The 25,818-nt window shown below is 48.3% G+C and overlaps 1 protein-coding gene across 1 annotated transcript in view; it reads right to left on the bottom strand.

The window, feature by feature from the left end:
- Positions 1-16,619, bottom strand: part of LOC126537552 (CD151 antigen-like) — a 120,467-nt gene extending 103,848 nt beyond the window's left edge. Inside the window, exon 1 of the mRNA XM_050184661.3 lies at positions 16,151-16,619. The gene's annotated coding sequence lies outside the window, so the exon portion shown is untranslated. The remainder of the gene's footprint in view (positions 1-16,150) is intronic.
- Positions 16,620-25,818: the final 9,199 nt, after the last annotated feature.

Here is a 25,818-nt window from a genome sequence, read left to right as displayed (position 1 = left end):
CGTTTTACGTCAACGAGCACCAATAACGGCTCGCCACTATATATACTCTGTGAATTGGGTCTGTACAACTGTAGGACACCGCACCGGTTCCCGCTCAGTTTTCTTCGTAATCGTGACGCCCGGCCTACTCCTACCCGAGTATGCCTGCCCAAGAAGCCGGCGTCCCCTGCTGCTCAACAGGACCAACAGCAACAACGAAAAAAGACCGCGCGCACATTCTTCACCGCCTGCGCGCGGGCCACAGCACAAGCACGTGCGGGCGGCGGTGGCATTGCACACGTAGGAGGCCGCGTGCGGCGCTTCCGCGTAAACGCCCGCAGTATATCTCCGCGGCTAACAAGGCTTCCTTGCCCCTTTTGTGAGGGACGAACAACACGCAAACCCAAGCTGAGCCAACCAGGCCACCGCGCCGCAGGTGGCGTGCGCGGTTTACGGAGATGGAGGCGCGGGCGTGGGGTCGTTTGGGCGATCGTCGCCGACGCTCCTCCGCGGGCGTTCGCCCCGAGTCAAGGGGAAGTCGAGGAATCGGAGGTGGGAGGAGAGAGGCGGCAACGGAGGCACTTGGCTTCTGGCAGCCACGCGCCGCGCTCTGCAATCTATTGTGTAGGTTTATTTAATCCATCTTGGAGCACTCATTGGTGCTTTTAGAGAAGCGCGCGAAGATGAAGCGTTGTCAAAGAGAAAAAGAAAGAAAAAAAGACGAAAAGAAACAATAAACCTTTTGGAGACATATACGATCCCTCATTTGCAAGAAAAAATTATTATCTGACGATTTTATTATTATTATTATTATTATTATTATTATTATTCTCAGACTTCTGTTGGTTAACACGTCACAAAAGCGACACTTGTGTTATACATAAATGAGAGGCCCCGTAAGTGGCCGCATTAATTTTGACCAACTGAGGTTCTTCAACGTGCACCTTAACCGAAGTACACGAGAGTTTCCTTTTCTTTTTCATTCCGTTTTCATCGCAACGCGCCCACCGCTGCCCTTAATTGCACCTGCGACTTCGTGTTCAGCAGAGAAACACCACAGCCATTGAGCGCGGAGGATCATCGGCAAAAGCGTCATCAATGAAGATGCCATGTGGCACTGCGACATTGGCGCGCGCGCACCTCTCCTGCGGCTCGGTTTTTGGCGAAATGCGAAAAAGAGCTTGCGCTAGCCTTTCCAATTAGTAGCAGGGTCCTTGAATACTTAGTAGCGAGACGGTTAGGAAAGCCCGCGACACAGATGCGTTGCACTTGAGCAACAATGCACTCGTAATTCTCGTGGAAGCTGGCAAACTGCTGCTTTTTCTGAAGGTTGTTGGCACAGACACCCGATGCGAATACGCCGACGGCGGCTGCATATCTTGCAAAAGCCCGTTCCGATCCAGAACAAGGGGGAGAACAGGCAACCGACTGTGACTTCACTTGTGACGTCTCGGCGCCCTACAATAAGGTTGCGTGTACTGCTTGTTCCTGTCGCGTTCCTCTCATTCTTGGATTTGTAATTGGTTTGGGCGACTGTCCCGCAGAACCAGTTGTGATTTCATGATGTTGCCGTGAACATGCCCAGCGTGTTGTCCAGGGCTGATTGGTTCTCCTCATCTTTTCCAGAATGGAATGTGTGTCCATGAAGCACGTTTCGACTTACGCACGCACGCGCTACCCCCCCCCCCCCCATCCCCAAAAACATACACAAACACAAAAACAGTTCATAGTGAACCGGAAAAATATTAACAAGGAAAGATGATAAAATCAATCAAATTGAAACGAAAAGCAAGCGCCTTCTTGTCACGATCGATGTAAACATGCTCGTAAATATCGTAAACTCAACACGTGAAATCAGCGGATGCATGCAGCTCGCGTAGGAAAAAAAATGTATAAAATAAAAGCAAGGAAGGAGGGACGCACGAACATGAGGAAGCGTGCAGAGTCCAAATCACATTATGGACACAGTACACTGCGTGACTCCTGAGTCTTCTAGTGGCGTTGCACAGTACTACTGCGACAGAACGGGAAGACTTAACGACTGCGACGCTGTCCCAAAACTGCGATTGTACGTATATACACAGGCGCCCCTCCCCCTCCAACCAAGCGACAGCTTTCACGCCGTTGCAGCGCGAGCCACCAAGGGAGAGACCGTCATAAATCTTCGGCTCGGCCCAGTCACCCCCCCCCCCCCCCCCACCTCACCCCATGAGATACGGCCCCGTACGATGGGCGCGCGTACACGGGAGACCGCTAAAGAAAACTTGCGATAGCAACGGCGGCCGGTATGAGACCGCCACAGGGAGCGTACGGGCGCCATGCTGAGAACGCTTTTTCTTCGCCAAAGCGCTATGCCGAACACGGGGCGGCGTCATTGAGTGCGCCACGGTGGCTGCCGGAATTCACCAAGGGTAAGCGGGGAGCTCACAAAGGAAAAATAGCGCTCTTTCAAACTTCTCACTCGACTTCAAAGCACACCGATAATTACGCGTACGGCAACTAGTGAAGCCCTCTTTGCTCCACCCCATTTACACTCTTGCAGAGGAGAGTGCTTGTCGTTAAAAGGCCTTCTGCTGTAGTAGTTTGTTGTCGCCGTTGTTGTTGTTGTTATTGTTGTTGTTAAATGAGGCTTGGTGCTTTTCCGTTCCGCCAGAAAATGAGTGGCAGAGACCGCAATACTCCTTTAAAGCCTGGAATAACGCAAACCTCCCTAAATAATGATAAAAGAAGAAATAGCTTACTCCAAGCGACAAAAAGCTTCTTTTCAAGGTGAACTTGCGTACGTACACACGACTGTGGAGCAGAGATATTCGATGTCACAAAAATGAAGTCGAGTAAAGCTATTACCGTGACCCTGCCGCGAGAAAGCTGGGCTGCGCAGGCGAATCTCCTACGCGCTGTTGAGACAAGTGACAGGCAAAAATAAGTTTGAAATTATTTACGGTCCACCGCTCAGCGGACACTGCACCTGCGTTCGGTAGCGAAACAATGGTCGATTAATCCGGTGGGGTCGTCAGCCTGTTTCCTTGTGTAGTGGGGCAAGGATTTGTTCTTTATATTTTCCTATTCTGACATTTCAAAGCCTCAGGAGGTGCGTGGCGCCGTTTAATTGCGCTACATATCAGTATCAATGTATCATCGTTTCTCCCTCTCTCTCTTCCTCTCGTGTAGCGATCATTTCGGCTTCCACCTGTGAGAGCTGCTATCTTCAACACTCTGAACTTTTAACCAAGCAGATTCCCGTGTGCTTATTTAATAAAAAATGAATTTAGTGAGCAGTAGGCGCCACTACGTCGCGCGGAGTTTTTGAAGAAAGCCTAGTGTGACGTAGAACAGGTGTACTCAATGAAAGCAGATGGATACACTGGCTGTTCGCATGTTTTTGACTGTTGGCCGCTTAGAAGCATTTTTGTGATCCCGAAACTGAAAGATAAAAACCATACCTTTGCGCCGATTCGCGTAGCCTGCTTCAGTGCTGTGCCACCAGGCGGTGCAAGAGAAAGTTGCCACAACCAACAACTGCGACACCGCGGTTTGGGCGTGTCCGCAAAACGCGCGCACGCCAAGGAGACACGAAAGCGTCCTTTCCCTCATTGCCCCAGAGTACGCCGGTGAAGGTCACCGCCGCCCGCGAGAAAGCGCAGAAAACAGCCCGCGCAGCATGCACAGGTGATGGTGATGTTCCGCCCTGCGGCGTCCAGAGTTTCCTCGCTCCTTCGTTATTTTATACGGGGAAAGTACTCAGAAAACAACATTTAATCCTCTAGTAGGCTTATAGCCGTGATAGACCACTGCTGTTGCAATTATTATCGTTGGAATGTGCTTTCTTTCTGTGTGTTTTTTAAATCTATATAATGCAGCAACCACTTTGCGGAATGCCATATATAATAATCCGTTGCGGTTTCTGTCTTTGTCGTTGTTCATAGTGCCGTCGCTACTGCTATTGTTGCTAATCGTGTCGCTGTTGCAATCTGTTGCTCTCTTGTCGTTGATGATGTCAATGCAGTTACGGTTCTCGTCATTGATGTGAGCGCACTTTGTTATCGTTGTTCGTTCCAGCCGTAGTTACGGCAGTAGACTCGGTCTTTAGTCCAGTTAGTTTTAAATGCGTGTTTGTGCAAGAGAGAGAGGGGCAGAAGAAAGGCGAAATGCAGGGACGTTAACCAGAGGGGAAGTTCCGGTTTGCTACCCTACGCTGGGGAGAAAGGGGATAGCGGGGTAAAGCGACAGGAAAGTATAGAAAGGAAGCCCAGGTACACAATCACAGTCGGTCACTGTCACCACATACAACCACCGCACAGCACAGTAGCACTTGCAACACTGTAAACATCACTCCAGGCTACAGCCGCTGGTCCAAGTCTGTTGTCCTTAAAGACTGCAACAGAGCCCTCGTCGCCTTCCGCTGGTATGACTTGTGTTGTCGGCATTATAAAATGATTTCCTCTGTTACATGTCTTACGTCCAAGCGCGCTATCGCGATTGCGAGCGATCGCATCTGTAAATTGTAGCGAGAACAGTCACAGAGAAGGTATTGCAGAGTCTCCTCGCTACCACATGCAGTCATCACACGAGTCGTCGTCGCCCACCCGATTCGGCAAATAAAAGACTTTTTAAAGGCCACTCCTAGCCATATTCGACAAAGCAGCCTAGCTTTCCGTTGACACAGTCCAGCTGGAATGCAAAGGCAGAGAAAAGTTCTAGGTGGTGCAGCCGGTTCCTTTGTAAACTTCGTGCGTTTCATGCGGAGAACGTGATAACCCTGGTGAGCATTCTTAGTCTTCTAGCGGCGTCTGTCCTTGATAACGGTATCGACTCCTCTTTGTCGCCTTGAAGAGCCGACCAAGCAGCCTTATCGGCGTGTTTGTCGCCTGTGACACCGCAGTGATTTGGAAGCCGCTGAAATGTCCCGTGGTGTCCTTTCTCAGCCAAGGTGTGGAATAGTTCTCTAATCTAGAATGTCAGTTGTTCGTGTGGTTCGAGCCGCAGGGCTGATAGTAACGACTGCAGTGCTGCCTTCCAGCCACTGAATATGGACTATCTTCGAGGTTTTTCTTGGCTGACGAGACGAAGTGCAGCGCGAAGACCTGCATGTTTCGCAGCCGTCGATGTGGTTGGGTGACACGTCTTGAATCTGATGGTGGTGGCTCTAGCTGGGAAAACCACGGCTCCAGAGGAACACTGGAGAGTTGCTAATCCATCTATATAGATATGCACGTGGTCGGCGTACGTCTCTTGTAAAAGGAGCAGAGTTAGTTGTTTAAGAGCAGGTGATGACAGTTCAATCTTTTTTTTTCTGATTCCTGGTACAGTGAGGTGCACTGCAGGTCGAGCCAAACATCTTGGAGGAATCGATGCCTTAGTTGCGAGAGTGAAGCCTGACGGATGGCGAGTGTAGTAATCCGAAATCGTAACACAAAATTATGCCTGCGGCCTTGATGGAGGTATAATGTTGCAAGATAATGGGAACGGGCTCGGCAAAGTGCCTAACGTGCATTCTCAGCACTTCCACAGCAATGTTTGTTTGTATTGGTTTGTCTCGAGCGATTGCAATAGTCGCCACAGTTGATGCGCATTTAAGCAAACCAAGACAAACTCTTAAAGCCCGAGCTTGAATAACGTGTAATGGCACAAAGATTTGCCCTGCAACTGTTGGTCAGTAGGGGCAAACTGTATCTGAAGAAGCCCAGAAAAAGAACCCTGTATAATTCCGAAATTGCATGCACTGACATTCCCCAAGTCTTAGTGCAAGCGCATTTGTTGCTTAGTAAACGCACATGCTGCTGTTCGCCTTGCTGTTGTAAATTAAGTTATTTGGCGCTGTCCCTGTCATTATCATTGAAGTAGATGTATAGAGCGAAGTATCGAGGACAAGGAGGCTACAGAGAGATAAAATAAACATCTTTATTAAACCCCTATAGCCCGGTATCTTCTGATTCCAGGGCGTTCTTGACATGAGATACTGGGGTTTACTGGAAAGTCCATCATCTACTTTGCGACGACTCTAATTAATTTTACGGTCAATTAGAGTCGCTGCACTGTAGACGGCGAAGTGGGAGAAGGATAATAAGAACAATGAGAGGCAAATGACAGAATGGCCTTATGATCCATGGTCTCATGTACGAACCTTACATGTATAGTTGTTATAGTTGCAGTGGTCCTTGTTTTGATGTAAGCGTACAGTTTGTCGTGGTTTATGACAATCATCGCGCAAATACAGTTACCGTTTGTTCGCGATAGCGCGATTTATTTTATGTCGTTTGTTTTATGTATAGTACACTGCAAACCACGTAGTGGAACGTAAACAAAACATTCATATGCATGTTGTGCAACATGATCAAATGAATGCGGCGAACGCCCGTAATTAACGTAACGCGAAAAAAAAAAAACAGAATGCTTAAACACCTCTGTGCGTGCAAAATACGGGGCCAAAGAGCATGTGGTCGTAAGTTTCGGGTTTGTCTAGACGTTATAGGTTTAACGTGTACTGAACTGCGATTATTTACTTCATTGCTGATCATTCAAGAAATAAAGTCAAGGCAAAACATCCTTTTTTTTTTTTTTGCAGAATGCCAGCGACTGTATCCCCTTTTGTGAATGTTATATATAGGAGGGTATAGGATTAGTATCTGGGCCATTTGGGAATATCACCACCTTCAGTTTAAGCCTGCGACGTTTGCTTGCTTGAAAAAAAAAATGTAACAATCCGATGTGAGGATCACTCCCTTCGTTCAAGGAACAAATACACAAATTTACTTCCTTCTCCGGTATTGCTTCGAGCAACGCCATCGCACGCACGACATCAACATAGCATCTACATACCGTAAACAAACGGCGTGCGCGTAACGTGACATAGTGTATGCCTTAATGTGAGATCAGATAACATCAAAACGTTTAGCATTAACATAGTGCGCCTTTGCTGCTGTCTTTCTTTTTCTTTTTTCAGCGCTCCCGACAGCCTCTAGGCTCACGTGGCTGTCGTTCCACTCACGCTTTCTCGCGGTGCGCGTAGACGCGACATTTCGAACACGGGCATCCCCCCGTCCACCTGCGCGAGCCTCGCACCGCGAACGACCGCGTGCGACGACGTGCGTACGTAGTATACGTACGTACACAGAGAACACGCAGGCACGCAGCTGTCCCTCCCGCACAGACTGTCGCAGCAGCATCGCTCGTGGAGGATCGCACACTTGCGCGTGCTCTCCGCGCGTCTCCCGTGTCGCTCCCCTCCCACCTCTGGTCACGCGCGCACAGCTGCGCTCTCGCATCTGCGCCCTCGTGACGTGCAGCATCGAGCGCAGCAGCGCGTACACGCCGGAATGCCAGAGATGATGCGTCGATGCTAGTCCCCCCCCCCCCCCCCCCCCCCACACGTTCTATTTCTCTAATTCCCTTACACAGGGACAGAGATTTTCGCATTGAAGGGTGGGGTTGCCAGATAGCGTGCGTGAGCGCCGTTTACAAAAGAAGGCAGAAGAAATCGCAGGCGGTCGTCAGTTTGCCGGTTGTGTGCACATTACTTGAAATACGGGGTTCTGCGTTCCAAGGTCGCGATGTGGAGGTAAGAGACGGCCAAGGTGGCGGGAAACGGGTTAATTTTCACCAGTTATACAGTGTTCTTTAGCGCGCATCCGACGCTCGGGGCACGGGCACCTTTTATTTATTTTTTATTTTTTTTACCGGTCCCGTCGGAACGCGGCCACGCGAACTGGGTATCGAACCCGCGACCTGCATGCTCTGCTGCAGAACGCCATAGCGATGAAATAATGTTCCGGCAGGTATGTATACCCACATAGCGAAACGGTGCGCCGAGATTACACTTTGTCAAACGTGCTCAGTAGTTGACCGACTTTTACAACTTCCCATGGCCGCATCCGGGTTATCAGAGAAGCCCAAACTTGTTGAGAGATTCGCGTTAGCGTTGAATATCGATCTGTAAGATCCTTCAACGTGCAACAAAACGTCAGGACGCGGTGGTTCTTGCATTCCGCCTCCATCGCAGTTAACGTTGCTGCCATGACGAGACATCGAACCATCGACGTTCGTTACTCGCGTATCGCCGCAGTCAATGAGCCACACGCCATATGTATACGGAAGACAACACTCCATCCACTTCATTTCTTTAATGTGGCACGGGACGCACCTATATATACGTAGAAGCGCGCCGCATCTTCTTGCGATATGGTAACGCCCACGTTACGAAATATGTCGATTCCAGCGCTGATTGCGCATCATCGGTGTGCCGACTTCGACAGCAGCTATAGCCCGCGAACCGAACAAATCGAAGACAAACATCGCGAGATCGGCTCCTTCCGAACGCCCGCGTATAATATGACTTTATTCAAAGTGTGAACAGCGGATGTCCTCACGCGCACTCGCGCGACAGGAATGTCACGAAAAAGAAAGGGCGGTGCATCCGTCCTACGCAGATGACTGACGACGTTAATGCGAGTAGCAACCTATATTATTATGGGTGTGTAATTGGTGATGGTATGTTTGATATGTTATGATGATTATTATGAAAAGCGGCACATAACCAGTGGCACATAACCAGTGACCCAAGTTGGCGTGAAAGGAAAATGGTTAAATCCGTACATAGATAGATACCGGAAAGACACCATTAAGTTTCCTATAATAACCCTAATAACATAAAAAAAAGGAGACCATGGCCGTCGAGGATGGCGCGTCTTAATTAGGCTGATTATAAATGTGAACTGATAAATTTCATTCGCGAAGCACCTGACATATGTGGCTCATCAACCGAGTTGGGTCCTCCTCACCGTATACAAACGCAGCTATGAAAGCGAAGCGGTGGTTTGTGCCGCACGTGATCGGCAAGTTATTTTTTAGAGAAAACAAAACAAGTACGAGAGAAACAATCCAGTCGGCGTATGTTCAGAGTTCATCTGAACGGCAGTAAGTTCGTTAATTAACCATGTTTTCACAGTAGCCCGTAAGCGTATTGGTTAACGTTTCTGCACGGCCCTTGCGGATAAGTGAGCGTGAAACAGAACACAAAGAAGCGTGCCCGAGATGCGCTTTGGCAAGCACGTGCGTGTCTGCCCACGCAAGCATGACGTAAACGCGATCGCTTCCTTGTAGAAGCGACAAAGCTTCCGCGTTCGCCGAGCGTCGCTTGTCTGACGAGACGACGTATGCCACCAGCGAGAAGGATCAATTGTCCCCGTATAGCGGAAACAGGCATGCAAGGGATTTCTTTTCTTTTTTTTTTTCGTGAAACAGAAGTATGCGGGCATTTCGCAGTCTAAAGTTTCGTTTTCCGGAAAACAATCGCGAATTGCCGTAACGCCTGAAGTCTCGCGCAATATCGCTAAGAGCAATGTTGCCACTTGGGCCTGTTCCTATAGACTAGCGCGTTACGGACAGGGACATCAGAAAGAATCAAACCTATAATGATACCTGCACACAGTGCTACCTCGCAACAATTTTACTTTTCAAACTCACGACCGTGACAGTAGTATGCCTTGAAATGTATAAAAATGGACACGAGTACTCGAAATAATATTGGCAGCCGCGTGTATAATTAGTTTCTTTATGTTGTCACAGTATACGTAACGCGCTATTTAATCTGTATAGCAAAATCCCTACGCGTGAAGTATTGTTACGAGGAGTCGTTAACCCTATGCGTTGCAAGGACTCACGCACGTTGGCCAGGACTGTTACGAGTTCATTATTCTCGTTGTTTTTTTTTTCCACGCGGAGCACTGTTATTTTTCTGTGCTACTTTATTGGAGACCGCACCATACTGATGATGACAATCCATCTGGGGTCCGCATATATCTGGAGACTCTCTTCGTGCGAAGCGCGCGCATGCGCCGTTAAAAGCGGAACAGCACGACGACGCCGGCGAGAATGAGTCTCGAGAGTCCGTATAATTGCTGTCGCAATAAAATTAAAAAAAAAATGTCGCTTTCATCGTTTTTAGGCTTCAGGTATACTCATGTATATGACCCGACAAAGTAGTATGACAGGGAGACACGGTTTCGCCTGCCGGATGAGGCGGCTCTGCTGACAACCGCGTTTGGCGCCGTGCCATGCAACTTCGCAGGAAGCGTTTGCAGTTTCCAGTTAAAAAAAAAACAAGCAGGCAAAAGTGACTTTGCATGCACGTAGTGCGCGAAGTTGTTCGACGATTAAACAGGCCACTGTAGTGACGGTAGCCACTGTATAATGGATATGTATTGACTTATCAGGTTTGTAACTTGACTCGGCGAGCTATTCGTTGTTTGAGGTCGTGGTCATACGGTGTTCCCACAGCATTTGCACCAGGCTGTACACTGATACACACACAAAAAAAAGCGTTCCAGCACTTAACTGTAGGCGTAGGTTGGAGAATCCCAGGTGGTAGAATTTAATCCGTAGCCACATGGCATGATGCAGCCCTTCGAGCGAAGGCGAATATTTTATGAACGACAGTACAGCAGCCACGCCCATATATATGTATCTGTCATATGGTGAGGTTGGTTAAGCTAGGTTCTTGTAGCACGCGGGCAGGTGTGCTCGGAGTGCTCGGGCGTAATAACCACTTCACTTGCAACCTTCCTCCCCGAAGAGCACCGCCCCCCTCGTTCTCTCTAATCCCTGCCTTCCTATAGACCCCGCCGAGGTCAATCCGGTTCGTTTGTGTGCCTCTGACTCATCCTATAACATCGCCAAACGTCAGGAAGCAATTACGCCGCCGCAGGCAACGTTATTTTCGATCACGTAGTTGTCGCAAAGGGCCGCACGGCGATTGGCCGTTATAATTAGCAGGCAGCGATGACTGCCGCAGCCAGTGACCGCGGATATTATAATATTAAAGCTACGGGCAATGTAACTTTAATGCATGTCGCCAAAAGCTGTGAAAACCTGTGTCATTCAAGTCAAAGAGGAGGCACTTTATAAAATAATAATAATAATAATAATAATAATAATAATAATAATAATAATAACAACAACAATCAACACGGCATTACGTTGTTCGTTTCTTGCTCTTCTCGATGGCAGTGTCGAATTGACAGACTTCTAAAAAGTATGTTAAAGTCCACTGCGTATAACTCTTCCTCGGCTGACAATATGAACTTGCTTATACGTCTGGGTTTTATGCCATACAAAACATTGTTCACTCAAACGAGTTTGGTAAGACACATTTTGGAACCCCGATTTCAAACAGGAACATATTGCTTCCCGTGCGCTACGGAAAACATTTCGTTTTCTAGTACCCTACTGCAACACAATATTTGGTATAGGTAGTAGGTACGCATATTGGGATTGGATTGGACAAACTTTAATGTCCCAAGAATATTCAATCACATACCCGATCATATATTTACGGCAACCACGAAAGAAAACTTGAGAAAATTTGTTGAAGGCACTATAAGCTATGTATAACACTAAGTACTGTTGTTGTCTTCTTTCTCGTTTTTCTGTCGTCACTGATTTCAGCTAAATTTCTGCGTTATTTAAACTTCATTTTGTTGTTGTGATGAGCTTCACCAGCTTTCTATTGCTGCACATGCTTCCATTTTGTTTTTTCTTGCCGACGTGCCGGGCCTAGTCACGCAAGTCTCTTCCTTGGCTTTGATGGGCCTGCCTTCTGTACAAAGATTCTAGGATGGCAAAAATTATTATTATTATTATTATTATTATTATTATTATTATTATTATTATTATTATTATTATTATTATTATTATTATTATTATTATTATTATTATTATTATTATTATTATTCACTTGCGAAGCGCCGAAGCCTCCACTACTCGAACCATTCTCTTACCGGAAGTTTTCGCCACGCCTCGTAGTATACGGCTCTTAGTAATAACCCGGCTTACGAAGGTCACTCCAGTCGACGCCAAGAAAAATGGCTTCGCTTTGCGCGTAGCGCAAGACGTGAAAAGACGCTTGCACGACGCCTGCAAGCGTCACGTCGAACTTCGACATGCACGCGTCGCCATTGTGTTTCTCTCTCCACTTCTAACCCATCTCTCTTCCTAAATTTCTCTCTTAGACACAACAGCATTTCTTATATCTTGCAACGAGGGGTGTTTGTAACAACAATAGTTTCGAGACTCCTGTTGCGCGGAAAAACAAACAAACGAACAAACAAACAAACAAACAAACAAACAAACAAACAAACAAACAAAAAGAAACGACAATCAAACGAACGAACAAACGAACAAATAAATAAACAAGCAAGCAAAAGGCCACGTTTTCCTGGAACGCGCAGTATCAAGGAAAGGTAGAGTGGTTTCTAAATTTTTTTTGGTCATCGGCGTTATGTATCAGTCATTTAGCCAGCTATTTCCAGAGGCATTCAACTAAATAAGCTTAAAGCTCTGGTTGTTAAAAAAAAAAAAATCCTTATGTAACGACTCCAGGTGAGACCACATTTATAACGTGTGTCAACCACCGCGATACGACAAAAACCACGTAAGTAACGTTTAAAGAAATCATAACGAAAGGTAAGAGGGAGGGAATTGAAGCCTGTCAGATGGTACTTCTGGCGAAGTAGTGAAAACCGTAGTGTAGTCTTCGTGCCTCCAACACGCGAACATGAATGAGAGGGAGAGAGAGAGTGAAGGAAAAAAGAAGAAGGAAATAAAGGAGAAAAAGCGATTTTTAACGTCAAGAATCCCCTCGAGCTGTTTACGTCTAACTCACAGAAAAGGGTTGAACAACTGCTGCGGGCGACCTTCACGAAAGCACGTTTAGACAAAAAAAAAAAAAAATAACCAGGCAAAACAAGCTAAAGAAGGTAGCTGCTCATTCCGACGCAGTTTCCGTGCACGATCGAGTCGTGACCGCAACGATTACGGACTCATTTGGCAAGGCCCACGTTGTTACATTCCCTCTCTTGGGCACTTCGCGTTTCTCGGCCTCGCTGCCCGCACAACAGTGTTTCCTTTAGTTGTCCCATGTTGGAACTTGACAGCCTTATGTATCCAGCAAGTTACTCTATACTCTATATGCCAGGGGCCTAATTCACAAAGAGTTTCGTTGGTGTAGAGCCATTTGCCATTGACTGGACGCTTTCGCTAATAATATGTCCAGCATCAGGATTGACTGAAATATTCTCTCGCGCACTCTTGTAGCGTAAGAGGTTTCTGCGAACCAGATTTCTTAAGTGTATTTACTTACTGTCCCACCAGGGATTAGAGCAGACGTAATAAGTCTTGACCCCAGTCGCCATCTGTTGGCGCGGGCCACGCAGGGAACTGCGGGTTTGGTGAATGGGACAGCTGACGACGATTAAATGTTATTACGCGCGAGATCGCACTGCGACAGGTATGCGAGAGGCACAGGCTGAGCGCTATGCCGGCCGTTCGTTCGGTCGGTTCCCGTAGTCCCCGGAAAGATATAGGTGCCACCACCTACAAGCCGTGTAAAGGTGACATATCATTCTATAAAGGTGACATATTACGGATTAAACGAACACTAAAGAGAAACATCAAGTAAAGCTGCATTAGTTAATTACGGTTCCGCGACGGCATCACGGTCACGGTAATCGTGAGAGGAGACTTGGCAAGGCACTGAGAAAGGCACAACGCAAGAAAGGTAGCGACGCCGTTCTGATGTTAATGCACGATCTCATCGTGATGCCATGAATTTGAACAGCTTGAACTCGAGCCTAAATTGTCTGCCGGGTCTGCCGGTAAACAGGGGCTACACACTGTATTCTAAATTAATCTAAGATTCAACCTCCGCAAATTTAGAGGGCTTTTCATGCGCGAAAACGGCCGGAATATGAGACAATGCTTTATAATCCGCGGCGTCGTACTGCAGGCACTGACTTTCCGGCGCGTTACGGCACTGCACTTATCTCTTCCATTCTCTCTAAAATCACTTCACACACACACACACGGCGCGAAATTCACGAGAAGTCCGGCTTGCATCTTCCACATCCGCGCCCACGCGGTTTGTTAATCATTCTTGAAGGCAAAGGGTACCGTTACCCACGAAACGTGAAAAAGTGCTCACTTTATGCAAAAGTTACTGCCTTTTTATTGCACTACTGCGGAGATCACGTGTTCGCTTTGAACTCGCCGCGCAGGGACGCGGGCAGGATTTCATAAGAGCGTTGAAGCCACAGAGAGATGAATGAAGGCATATTTAATAGGAGGCGTAGGAATAATCGATTTCACGACCAAAGTGTGTGAACTCAGATGCTACGCTCATGCCGAGCATTCACGGGAAAGCCTGAAGTTTTAATGCAAAGGAGTATCAAGCTCTAACGAGTCTGCTGTCGCAATCGGATGCTTAGGTTATGGGGTCGGGTTAGATACTCATAAAGAGATACTCGCAATGTGAGTAGACATCAAGAACTAGTAGGTTAGCGACCACGATAAAACAAGCTGGTTTTGATCGCAGACTCCTCTAAACAAATATGCGCTGCGATTATTGCGCTCCACAATGCGAACAATGTATCTAAGGGCTATACAGTTCGTACTCACGAAATAAAGCTCGAATATTCAAATGCGTGGCAGCGCCGACTAAGTTTCCGCTGCATACTTCTATAAGAAGTTCTCGGATGACCTTTATATACAGCACGGGAAAAAAAAATGTCTAATCGCTTCTGCATTGGAAATGCCGAGCACGAAACCAGACACAAATCCATTGAGACGAAGAACGTGTGAGTCGTGAGGTGAAGCGGTGGAGGAGCTAGCATACACAGGGGACGTGTTCTTGGCATAATTTCACTGACTAATTGCGTCTGGCTAATTGGGTGCACGCAATCGAGAAACTGCCTTCGCTTAATATCTTCACAAATGATTAAACTGTCTGCCCAGGTACGATGTAAGTTCCGTTACAGGTTTTGCAAGGAAGCTGGCGGATACACAGCAAAAAGGAATTAAAAAAAAATGGACGTTTCCGCATTAAAAGAACGAAGACGCATTAAGTTACAAAGCGAAGCGGCAAGCCATATACACGCAGCTTATCGGCGGTCAACGCGTAGGATGGGTTAAATGAGAAAACGGAAACAATATATTGCTCTCTCTCTCTCTCTCTTTCTGGCAGCTGTTTCCCGCCAGCTGCACAAAGTTGCCACATAAAAAAGAACGACCAGACAGCTGAGTCCACATTCGTCAACCGCTCTTTAGGTAACAATAGCGCGAGGAAAGGTCACGCTGAAATGAGGCTCGGGGAAGGAAACGTAATTTCCCGCGCGCGCGGCCAATGTCACAAAAGCGTCTGCAAGCCCCTCAAACAGTTCGGGACGTGCTACTTAGCCGGTCCCTATACTGAATCGCTCACCACAGCCTTAGGTTAATTATCATAGTTGCATGACCCACGTGGATGCTCCTTCAAGAAGCGCCAAGGGGCAGAGCGGACCCGCGAAGAGGAACGCATCACAAGCGATATGACTTGTGATCTTGTTGGGGCTTTGCTTCTGCGGTAGTCTCGTCGCAATACGGTGTTTACTCGAGACCGTGTTTACCATAGTTGCGCCAGATTGTATTTACATAGGAAGAAAGTCACTGTGCTTGTGATGAATGCTATTTCGTCATGCGAAGAGCGACAGTTTTGGCTACGCTCGGAATCTTCAGCCACTTATACGCCATAGCAGGGCAACGATTTTTTTGTTTTCCATGTCTATGTGTGCGTCACTGTTGTATCGCAGCGTCTACTCGCGCTGTGGGAAAGCGATAAGCACATAGGACGCATGACAAGTCGGGCGGCAGCCAGGTCGCCGGTTCGAATCCCGCTGCCGAAGGAACGCCGAACGATGTTTAGTAACTTTATTTTCTTGCCTTCTGGCTCAGCAACGGCGATGGACATGAAGCTGACCTTTTTATGTGTGTGTTTTTGGTATAAGCTAAGGACAAGAAACCACGATTGCAAGCCAATAATAAATTAAATGCCGTTGCATGATGGAGAATAATCCACTGGTGGGAAAACAAGCGTCTCATCCGGATTGGGACAGCAGCAGGTGGTTGACTCTCGCACGTAGCTAACGTGCAGACTCCCGCTGACGGTACTAAAATTGCAAATATTGCAAGACGCGGGGTGCAACACGAGGTTACGTAGGTGACGGGCAGACTTTCGTGTACCGCAATAAAATCGCGAATATTGCCAGGCGGGTGGCACGCATTACTACGAGTAACACTTTTCATTTAATCTATTGGGCCTTAAACCAACTTTATCGAACATTTAATAAGGGGAAGTAACGCTTACCGTTTGGTTGAATGCCTGACGGAGTGGTGCCGCTACCGTCGCAGACGCAGGTAGTACGATCCTCTCGCAGAGAACAGGGCGAGGGCGGTACGCTTCAGCGAGAAGAAACGGGCGCCAGCTGTTTACGCGACACGGGAAAGCCGCCGCGGCTCACGGCGCATCGACGTACGCGGGGAACGAGAGAAAAAAAAGAAAAAAACTGCGCCGCAACAAAAATTCCGTCGCTCGCTGGGCGCGAGAGCTTTCACTTTCTCAGCACGACGTTGCGCAGACACACGGCGAACCAACACGTCGACGACTGCGGGTCGCGCGCCCGCGCGCGCTCGAAGAAAGGCGCCGGCACCAACGGGACACGCCTCCTTTCGCGTCGTCTTGGAAGCGACCACGAGCGCGCGCTTTCGGCCGCCGCACACGCCACCGGCGTCGTGTTTGCAGCAGCGCGGCCGCGGCGCGCCCGACGCGTCGGCCAGGGCCAGGCGGCAGGCGCGGCGCATCGTCGCTCTCTTTCCACTGCGTCGCGCCCTTCTCTTCCTTCGTCGTCGTACGAAACGGGGCCTCGGAGATTACTGACGAAACCCGCGCGCAGCGCCTTCCATTTAGGAGGCCATTAAAAGAAGCGGCGCGGTGCTCGAAGCTTTCGAAAGGTGGCGCTAACGTTTAAAGCGCGTTCGAAATGCTACGTTTTGAGGACAGTAGGGAAAACTTAAAAAAGAATCGGCCGGTGAAAAAAAACATAAGCGTAGAATAATCGTTTGGTGGAAGAGGGTTGGCTACGCGGGGGCGAAAAAGAGCGGGAAACATGCAATGAAGCAAGCTTTCTGTTGTGAATCATGTAGCTCACTGTATAAAGGTACTTTAAGAGTATAATACGCCAGAAAAGTTAAGTGAACGAGCTTGGTGGCATGCGCCACCGCTATGGCCACCATCCCGTTTCAAAATGGGTGCTCATATCATCATCATCATGCTTACGGCGGCGCTAGTATCGAAGCGCACCAAAGCCATATATGCTCCTTAGAACGGGATACTGGTGCGCAAGGCATTTTCAGAGATAACGATGACTTCACGAATAACAACGATATATTTGTACCAAGCATTTCGAAATTGTTTATTTCACTGCTGTTATCAAAGTCGGTTGATAAAGTGTCCCAATACCCTGAAAAAGAACACAAACGAAAACCAACACTTTGTCTGAAATGGAACTGTGGTTCAAATGTGCCTATTGGTGGTTTTATTGGTAATAATAGTACCCATAACCAAACTAAACCACTAAATGCAGGCACCTCGCTGGAAGTACTACAGGGGTTGCCTTTCATTATTAATTAATTAATTAATTAATTAATTAATTAATTTATTCATTTATTTATGTACTTACTAACTGTTCGTCGCTTTCACGTAAGTCTGTTGAACAAAGCCATCTTCAGCCTCAACTATCGACTGAATTCAGCTTTGATAACGGCTCGGATAATGCTCGGATCAGAAAGCACGAGTTCAAGTTGCGCAGTGCCTCCACGATAGCAGCGCTTAGCGAGTTTTTACATTTAGCATATCATGGCTGCTTGTTAGTCTACCTCTCAGTGGCGTTAGCCACACATAGCAGCGTGGCAGGTTTACTTTATTGGAGAACTAGGGAGGCCATATTTAGGTGCCCACAGAAGTTCACAGCCAGTCACTCTTGAGTCGCACAGGAGCTATGGGAGCAAGCAAATCCGTTCTTTAGGAGTGGCGCCTAAGGACATCTTTCACAGAAAGCTTCTGCTGATTATACCATTCGAAACTGCTTGGCAATGGCCATGATTGGCTTTTTGGGATTGTCACCCAGTATGACCTCCACCTGCTGGAGAGGGAGAGATAAAACTTTATTGTGGCCTTGATCGGGTCCAGGGGTGGTGGGTGTTGGGCCATTAACCCCCAGTCCCCCCTTCCTCAGTGCAGGCCAGTCCTTGCTCTCTGGCGGCGTCTTCGGCCATCCTACGGCCCAGAGCTGCTCTTCTGGGTCCAAGCTGAGCAGCAAAGTCGCCCACTGCTTGGGCGTAGTTATGATGCGTGTAGTGTTAGTGCGGTGGGTGTTCGTGGGTGCGGCTTTAAAATTATGGGGTTTTACGTGCCAAAACCACTTTCTGATTATGAGGCACACCATAGTGGAGGACTCAGAAAATTTCGACCACCTGGGGTTCTTTAACGTGCACCTAAATCTAAGCACAGGGGTGTTTTCGCATTTCTTCCCCATCGAAATGCGGCCGCCGTGGCCGGGATTCGATCCCGCGACCTCGTGCTCACCAGCCCAACACCATAGCCACTGAGCAACTACGGCGGGTTCGTGGTTGAGGCTCTGGGGCATTGCCAGATAATGTGATCGAGGTCAGCGCGGGCCTCGCACGCTTTGCAGAGTGGCGAGTATGCATCGGGACAAATGCGGTTGTATAGCACGGGGTTTGGGAATGGGCACATTTTCAGGAATAGACTCTAGGATTACTCACTTGGTAAGGCTAAACAAAGCATCCCTAGCTGAGGCATCACAGGCTCATAAAGGGACGGTCTCGCGTGATGGCAGTATGGGTGCCAAACCCATAAATTAGTAATCCAAATGGCTGGAATCACTAAAGAATCTTTGAGAATTTGGCAACGGAACTGTGCGAGCTTCCCGAAACACAGGCACTCCTTGGGGCAGCTTGTGAGGTCGGTGAAGCTCAAACCACAGGTCTTAATTCTACAGGAAACACTGTTGGATTCCCAGGTCTCACTACCAGTTTATTGCACTGTGGCATCCAGAAATGACAAAGGACGGGGTATTGCTACATTGATCATCAATAATATGTCCTTTATTGAACTCCAGGTCCCAAAATATAAGGCAGAGTTAGATATCCAGCTCGCGGAGGTAATCCCTAGGAGGGCCCAGGATGCGAGTGTTTTCATCCTCAATGTATGCAGTTCACCCTCAGACAAAAGGATAAATTTCAGGCACGCACTAACTTCAGCAGTCAAGCTAGCCAGGAAAGCCCCATTAATAATGGCAGGAGATCCTAACGCTCCGAACCAGTAATGGGGCTACGGTTATGGTAGCGTCAAAGGCACGGAGCTTGCTACAGCTCGGCTTGATCCATGTCACTGACCCAAGATTTCCTGCCAAAATAGGAAACTCGGTTTGCAGGGACACTGCCCTGGATCTAACTTTCGTACACGGAGTAGATGGGGACTGGGGCAACCTTCAGGAGAGTCTGGGCAGCGACCACTAGATTGTAGAACTCACCCTTCGAACTGTAACCAAACCCCTCAGAACATTCGAATTCACACCAGACTGAGACCTCTTTAGGAAAATCAGAGGAGAGCAGACTCCGGAAGGAGAGACATACCAGCAACTCTTAGATAATCTGAAAAAGGCGGTAAACGAGGCCACGAAGACAATAACTACCGACTTCAGAGCCCCTGTAATGAATGCCAGAATGGTGCACGTGTTTGAGGCTAAGCATAGCATAATTTCTAGATGGAAGACGCAAAAACTTAATCGTAGGCTCAGGGCCAAAATGGCAACTCTAAACAAGGAAATTGATTCATACGTTGCACTTTTGTCGCAGCAACATTGGGTAGAAACAAGGGCCGAAGCGGATAGTCGTATGAGAAGAGGCAGTAAATGGAGCCTTCTCAGAAATCATCTTAAGAACAAGAAATCAAAAGGGACAGCTAGACTAGCTTTAGACAGGATGATCAAAGGCCTAACTAGGCATGGTATGACGGAAAGCAATATCGTTCAAAGCGTGCTGTCAACCTACTTTCCTCGGAAGGACAGTGAAGCATGCAGGGAGACAGAGAAGGTCCCATACCCGGAATACAACACTGGGCTGAATGCCCCACTCCTTGATGAAGCCTTCTCCGTATCAGAGGTTAGGTTCGTTCTCTTTAACTTCAATAGCAAGTTTGTTCCAGGACCAGATGGCTTCACAAACCAACTTCTAAAGAACTTGGATGACAAGGCAATAGAGATTTTAACAAATGAGATTAATCGAGTCTGGGAGTCGGGGCAAGTCCCTGATGAATGGAAGGCTCCCAAGGTAGTCTTCATCCCCAAATCGGGAAAGCCTACCAGTATGGAAAACCTCCGACCCATCTCGCTTACTTCATGCCTTTGCAAAGTCATGAAGCATGTAGTTCGTAATCGCAATCAAGTCACATCGAGCGACATTGCCTCTTTCCTCACAACTTGATGGGATTTCGACCTTCCCTCTCCACACAGGATGCGGTGCTCCTATTGAAGAAATCAATATTTGATAACCGCATTAGAGACGTGATAGGTGTTCTGGCCCTAGACTTGGCTAAGGCCTCTGACAGGGTCAGACACCAACACATCCTAGGTGAGATATCCCAGCTCAATCTTGGCAGCAGATTTTTTTAATTTTACTAAATCCTTCCTTGGTGAGTGCATGGCGTTCATCAGAGTTCGGACGGTTACCGAAGGGCCGTTCCCTCTAGGATGTCTCGGCACACGCCAGGGATCGGTGCTGTCACCCCTGCTCTTTAATATCGCTATGAACAGGCTCTCCGAGAGGTTCGAATCGTTGGCATCCCAAATGTACAGCATTTCATCTATGCGGACATCACCATCTGGGACCCCGGAGGGTCGCTAGCCAGATTAGAGGAAAGCTTACAAGAAGCTGTTAACATCACAGCGGATTTCCTCGCTAGCACGGGGTTGACGCTCTCTCCCACAAAGTCAGCTCTCTACTCCTGTACAGGCAAGTGAGACAAGGAGGCAAAATTAAAGGATTAGCACCACTGGACTCCTTCCTATTCAGATACAAACTAAAGTGGGCACCTGCATACCCGGAGTTGATTCTGTTAAAATCTTAGGTCTAACTATTAATTCCAAAAGGCATAATAGAGAAGCTCTGAGTCGTCTAGCAGGACAGGCAAACAGTGTTCTGAAACTCGTTGCTAGGGTAGCTAGCCGAAGGAAAGGATTGAAGGAGGACAATCTCATCCGGGCCTTTCAGGCGTTCTTCCTAAGTCACGTATGTTTGACTGCACCTTATTTAGAATGGATACGAGCTGAAACAGCTAAGCTTGACTCTCTCATTCGAACGGGACTCAAAAGGGACATTGGACTGCCACAGTCTGCTAGCACAGAAAAGCTGCTGGCCCCGGGAATCCACAATACTATTGATGAGATTATTGAAGCACATTGCATAGCCCAAATCACTCGGCTCTTTGCCGCTAAACCTGGCCTTCAAATCCTGGAAGAGGCCGGCATTGCACCCCGGTATAGCCCTGAATTCACTAAATCTCTCAGCAAGGACATCAGGTGTCACTTAGTAACAGACCGTGTACCCCGTACACGGTATGTTATCCTGCGTATAACGTGGGCCGGAGGAACGCACGAGCAAGGGCAATCCTACAAAATTTACATCAACACAAGCTAGATGCGCTTTTTGTCGACGCAGCACCGTATCCCACAGGGGAAAGATTCTCCATAACAGTGGTGGACGTAGAGGGAAAAATCATTAACGCAGCTTCTGCAAGGGTCAAGACGTCCCATGGGGCCGAGGAGGCTGCTGTCGCTTTAGCTAATAATAGTCGTAGGAAGCCAGCCTTTATATACTCGGACTCACGCTCGGCCATCCGCTCCTTCTCACCTGGATTGGTAGCGGAAACACCAAGTAAGATCCTTCGGGATCAGGACTTCACTATCAGAACTGAAGAGTAGAGATATCACCACATTTCTTGGTCCCCTGTCTACTAAAGGGGCATCACTGGACCAAATGGGAATAAACCAGATGAGGTTGTCCATAGGTTTGCGCGTGACCTCACGAACCGCGCAGCCGAACCTGCATGGGGCCTTATTGATTCCCATAGATCTAGGAAAAGACTTGCTCTATACATATCATGAGATTACCACTCATTATAAGCTTAGCCGTAGAACGTTCCCCCTCCCACACCCCAAGCCTGACAAGGTCCAGGCCTCTACGCTTAGAATGCTACAGACTAGATCTTACCCTACTTCTCGCCTTATGTACTTACTCGACCAGGAAAACTCACAGGAAGGCCACAATTGCGGATACGAATATTGTAATTTCGAACACATGCTCTGGCTGCGCCCCGCCTTAGAGGCGTCTCCACTTCAAACCAAGGATTCCTGGGAATCCGCCCTCACGTGTCCAGAACATTTACAACAACTCCAGGACGTCCAGAAGGCCCAGGATGTTGCGGTGACTCTCGGCCTGCCAGTCCCGTCATGAGTGAAGCCATCGGCTTCTCCCGGGTGCTCCCGGACGTGAGCTCTTCAGGACCTCAATAAACTTTCTGTCATGTCAAGGGAATGTTCGCGTCTGAAGTAGTCGCCAAGTGGTGGATTGAGATTTATTCAGTGTTTTGTGCGCTAGGGGTAGCGTAACTGCTCTCTGCGGTAGTGGAAGAGGTTTCTCTGAACGTGAGCATTCGTTCCCGCGCGTGACCGCGATGCAAAACAGAGGGCTTGTCAGGATCGGAAGACGCAGCAGAAGGATGGTGTGCCCGGTGTGCGAGAACTCACGCGGCATCACGAACGGCTTCGTTTCCAGCCAGACCCGAGTGACCAGGGGCCCCGAAGAACTGGACGCGGCGTTGCTTTGAGGGAGGAGTGCCGGAGAGTATCTTCTGCTCTTTTGGTGCTATCAACCCTCTTGTGTAGTTGCGAATGACCATTCTTGTATCGCAGATGATGCAGTGTGAATTAGTAGAGGCGTAAGCCAAAGAGATGACTATTTTTTCCCCTTCGGGTTCACTGGTGAGTATTGATGCGCTCGCGGCGAGGCGTTACTGCGAGCCCGCGACTACGACGACCACCATGGCGTTCTCGTCGGGGTATTCCGCTGTGTCCACGTAGGCTACGTCTGCGGCTTGGTCGCAGCGCTTTTGTAGTCGTTTAGATCTGTCTGCACGTCGCTCCTGATTGTGTTCAGGTTTCATATTGCAAGGTATGGGCGGGATAACTAGCTGAGCGCGAATGTTTGGAGGGACGTATACTTTTGGTCCGAATTGGGTGGTGTAGGTTATGCCTAGGCAGGGTGTCTACCAACCGGGAAAACCGGGAATTCTCAAGGATGTTGAGTAGTCTGGAAAAACTCAGGGAAAACTCAGGGAATTTGCGCTTCTATCAGGGAATATCAGCTGTAATCTTATTGAAAGGGAACGGAAGTCGCGATAATGCTGTCCCGAGTAACATAGAGGAATCGTAACGAATGGTCTTTGACGCCGCTTCGTCGGCTGGAGGAGTTGCCAGAGTACAGTTAACGAGCGACTTTCCGGACGCCGGATAATTCGGACGGCTTCGCGGCACCACTGCGTACCCGCATAGGGACAATGTATAAGAAATTTAGGACGCAAGAACCCTTCACCGTCCAATTTTCAGGACTTCTTTCCGTGACCGCAGGTCCGAAACGGCATTAATAAAAGCCACAACCGCCGCCATTTTGATAACTTCGCCGCCTCGTACTGGCACACTCGCACGCAGATCCGCTGGCAGCCGTGGCCACCACCGCGGCAATGCTAGGCCTAGCTGCTTCGAAGTTTGGTATTAGGCTTCTTGCCGTTCTGTGCCGTGTTTTTCATTGAAAGAATTCGCCGCTGTCAGCAATCGAACCGACAACGCCTTTGTGGTCATTGCGATTGGCTTCGAAGTTCGGAAAGCACGGCGCGTTGCGTAATGCCGGTTCCCCAAAGTCAGCTTCCCCTTATTACAGCAGTGTTACGCTGTGAAGCATACCAAATATGGGAAGGGGCAACTGTCACGGGACATAGTACGTATTCCTTAATTATACACGCGTGCACCCGCCATCTTCTGTCATAGTACGAGCACCGATGTGCCTATTAAGTGTACTAGCAGGCCTTCAGTACTTTTTCGGGCGTGCCTGTGGCAATTTGAGCACTTAAGGGCTGTAAAAGACATGCATTCATTTTTTCGGATGTTTTCGCGGCCCCTAGGGAGTCCGAAAAATTGGACGCTGACTGTACAACTGTCCAAGAGGATGCTTCAAGTAGCCAGTGAGGCGAACGCGCAGACGAAGGAGAACAAGAAGGCAAAAGACCTACGCATTAATAAATGAGCGGGAAAGGAAGCATGCCGCCGCTTTTTTGGAGGAGGTTGCACTCTAAAAGCAAAGCGTCGCCTGATACCGAGATGCAGGTGTCCCTCATCCAAGCAAGAAAACACTCTTTAAAACAGTGAAATGCAACACTTAGGCGTTGTGCGCAGGCTGAGAGTATGTCAGGACAGTTGAGGTTGACTTAGCAGCTGTTACGAGAGAATTTCACTTGTTATAAAATTCGGGCCTCATACCAATTAGCTTGCTATGAGTTGATAAAAATAGCTCATATTCGAAAATATTCTGTATGCATCTCTTTCTTATTCGTATTTGAGAGTGTTCGACTCAATTTGCAATGGGTTTTACTATTTCTTTCAAAGATATTTTATTCACTATGCATTTTACTAACCCCTCCCTTCTGTTTTCTTTTTGACTAAACACTACCACTTACTATTCAAACTGTTATTAAGTTTTTTTTTTATTTTTTAACATACTTACAGAGAGTGACACCGTTAGGCGACATGATGTAGGGAGCCCGTCTTGACACAAAACAAAGTTCTGTGTCATTCAGGGAATATTGCAAAGGCACTCGGGGAATATTGCAATGGCACTCACGGAAAACCTGGAAAACTCAGGGAATTTGGAAATGTCAACTCAGTAGACACCCTGCTAGGGTGCCTAGATATGCCTGTCCATGGTGGAACTGGTGAGTCGTTCGTATTGGCTAATAAGCTGAGGTTCAATGAGCTCGTCTATGGTATTGTGAATGCCGAGAGTTTCCAGTTTCTCGTTGGAGGTGGAAGTGGGAAGATGTAGGGCTTGTTTATAGACCCTCTTGATCATGGTATTAAGTTTGAGCTTGTCAGTTGCACTGAGGCTAAGGTACGGTGCGACATAGGTTATCCAGCTGAGGGCGTAGATGGTTACCAGGTGTATGTCGTTTTCTTTCATGCCCTGATGTCTATTTGCGATGCGTGCCATGAGGCGAGTGGTTTAGTTTACATGAGTATCTAATTGCTTGAGTATCTGTGTTTCTGCCATTTTGTTGGATGCGTAAGCCAAGGATACGGATGCTAGGTACAGTAGGTATGCATTGCTGATGCACGTGGAGTTGTATCTCCGGGCGGAGGGGAGGAGGACCTGGACGTTGACCTGCCCAATCAGGCTTGTATAGAAGGAGCGACGTCATCACCTTCCGAAGTCTGTGGCAGAGGCGGGCATGCACTACCGAAATTGCAGCTCTGGTGCCTACAAGTGCTAGTGTCCGAACTCTTTCCACGATCACTCAATCACGTTACGAGGGGAAATCAGAGGCCTTGAAGATTTCGCAGGGCACGCAGTTCTCGCCTACGGAACTGCGGCGACTAGTTTTCCTGGGTACGAGTGGTAGGCCGTCGCCTCATGGGCGAAATGAAGCGGCGGCGAGGAGAAGACGGCCGACGACTGGCGAAAGCGGATTCGTCCGATGGGCACATAGAATCGAAAGGCGGATCCCGTGAAGCGAGGCGTTGAAATTCTCTTGGCGGGTAGAAATCGGTTGCCAGAAGCGAGCAGGTAGGTGGCATCCGGCGCCGGCAAAAACGCACCATGTGTAGCAATTCCGCAGGAGGACCAAAT

This window comes from Dermacentor andersoni, chromosome 4, assembly GCF_023375885.2.
Source record: "Dermacentor andersoni chromosome 4, qqDerAnde1_hic_scaffold, whole genome shotgun sequence".
Classification (NCBI taxonomy): Eukaryota; Metazoa; Arthropoda; class Arachnida; order Ixodida; family Ixodidae; genus Dermacentor; species Dermacentor andersoni.
This window is presented reverse-complemented; position numbering and strand designations above follow the sequence as displayed.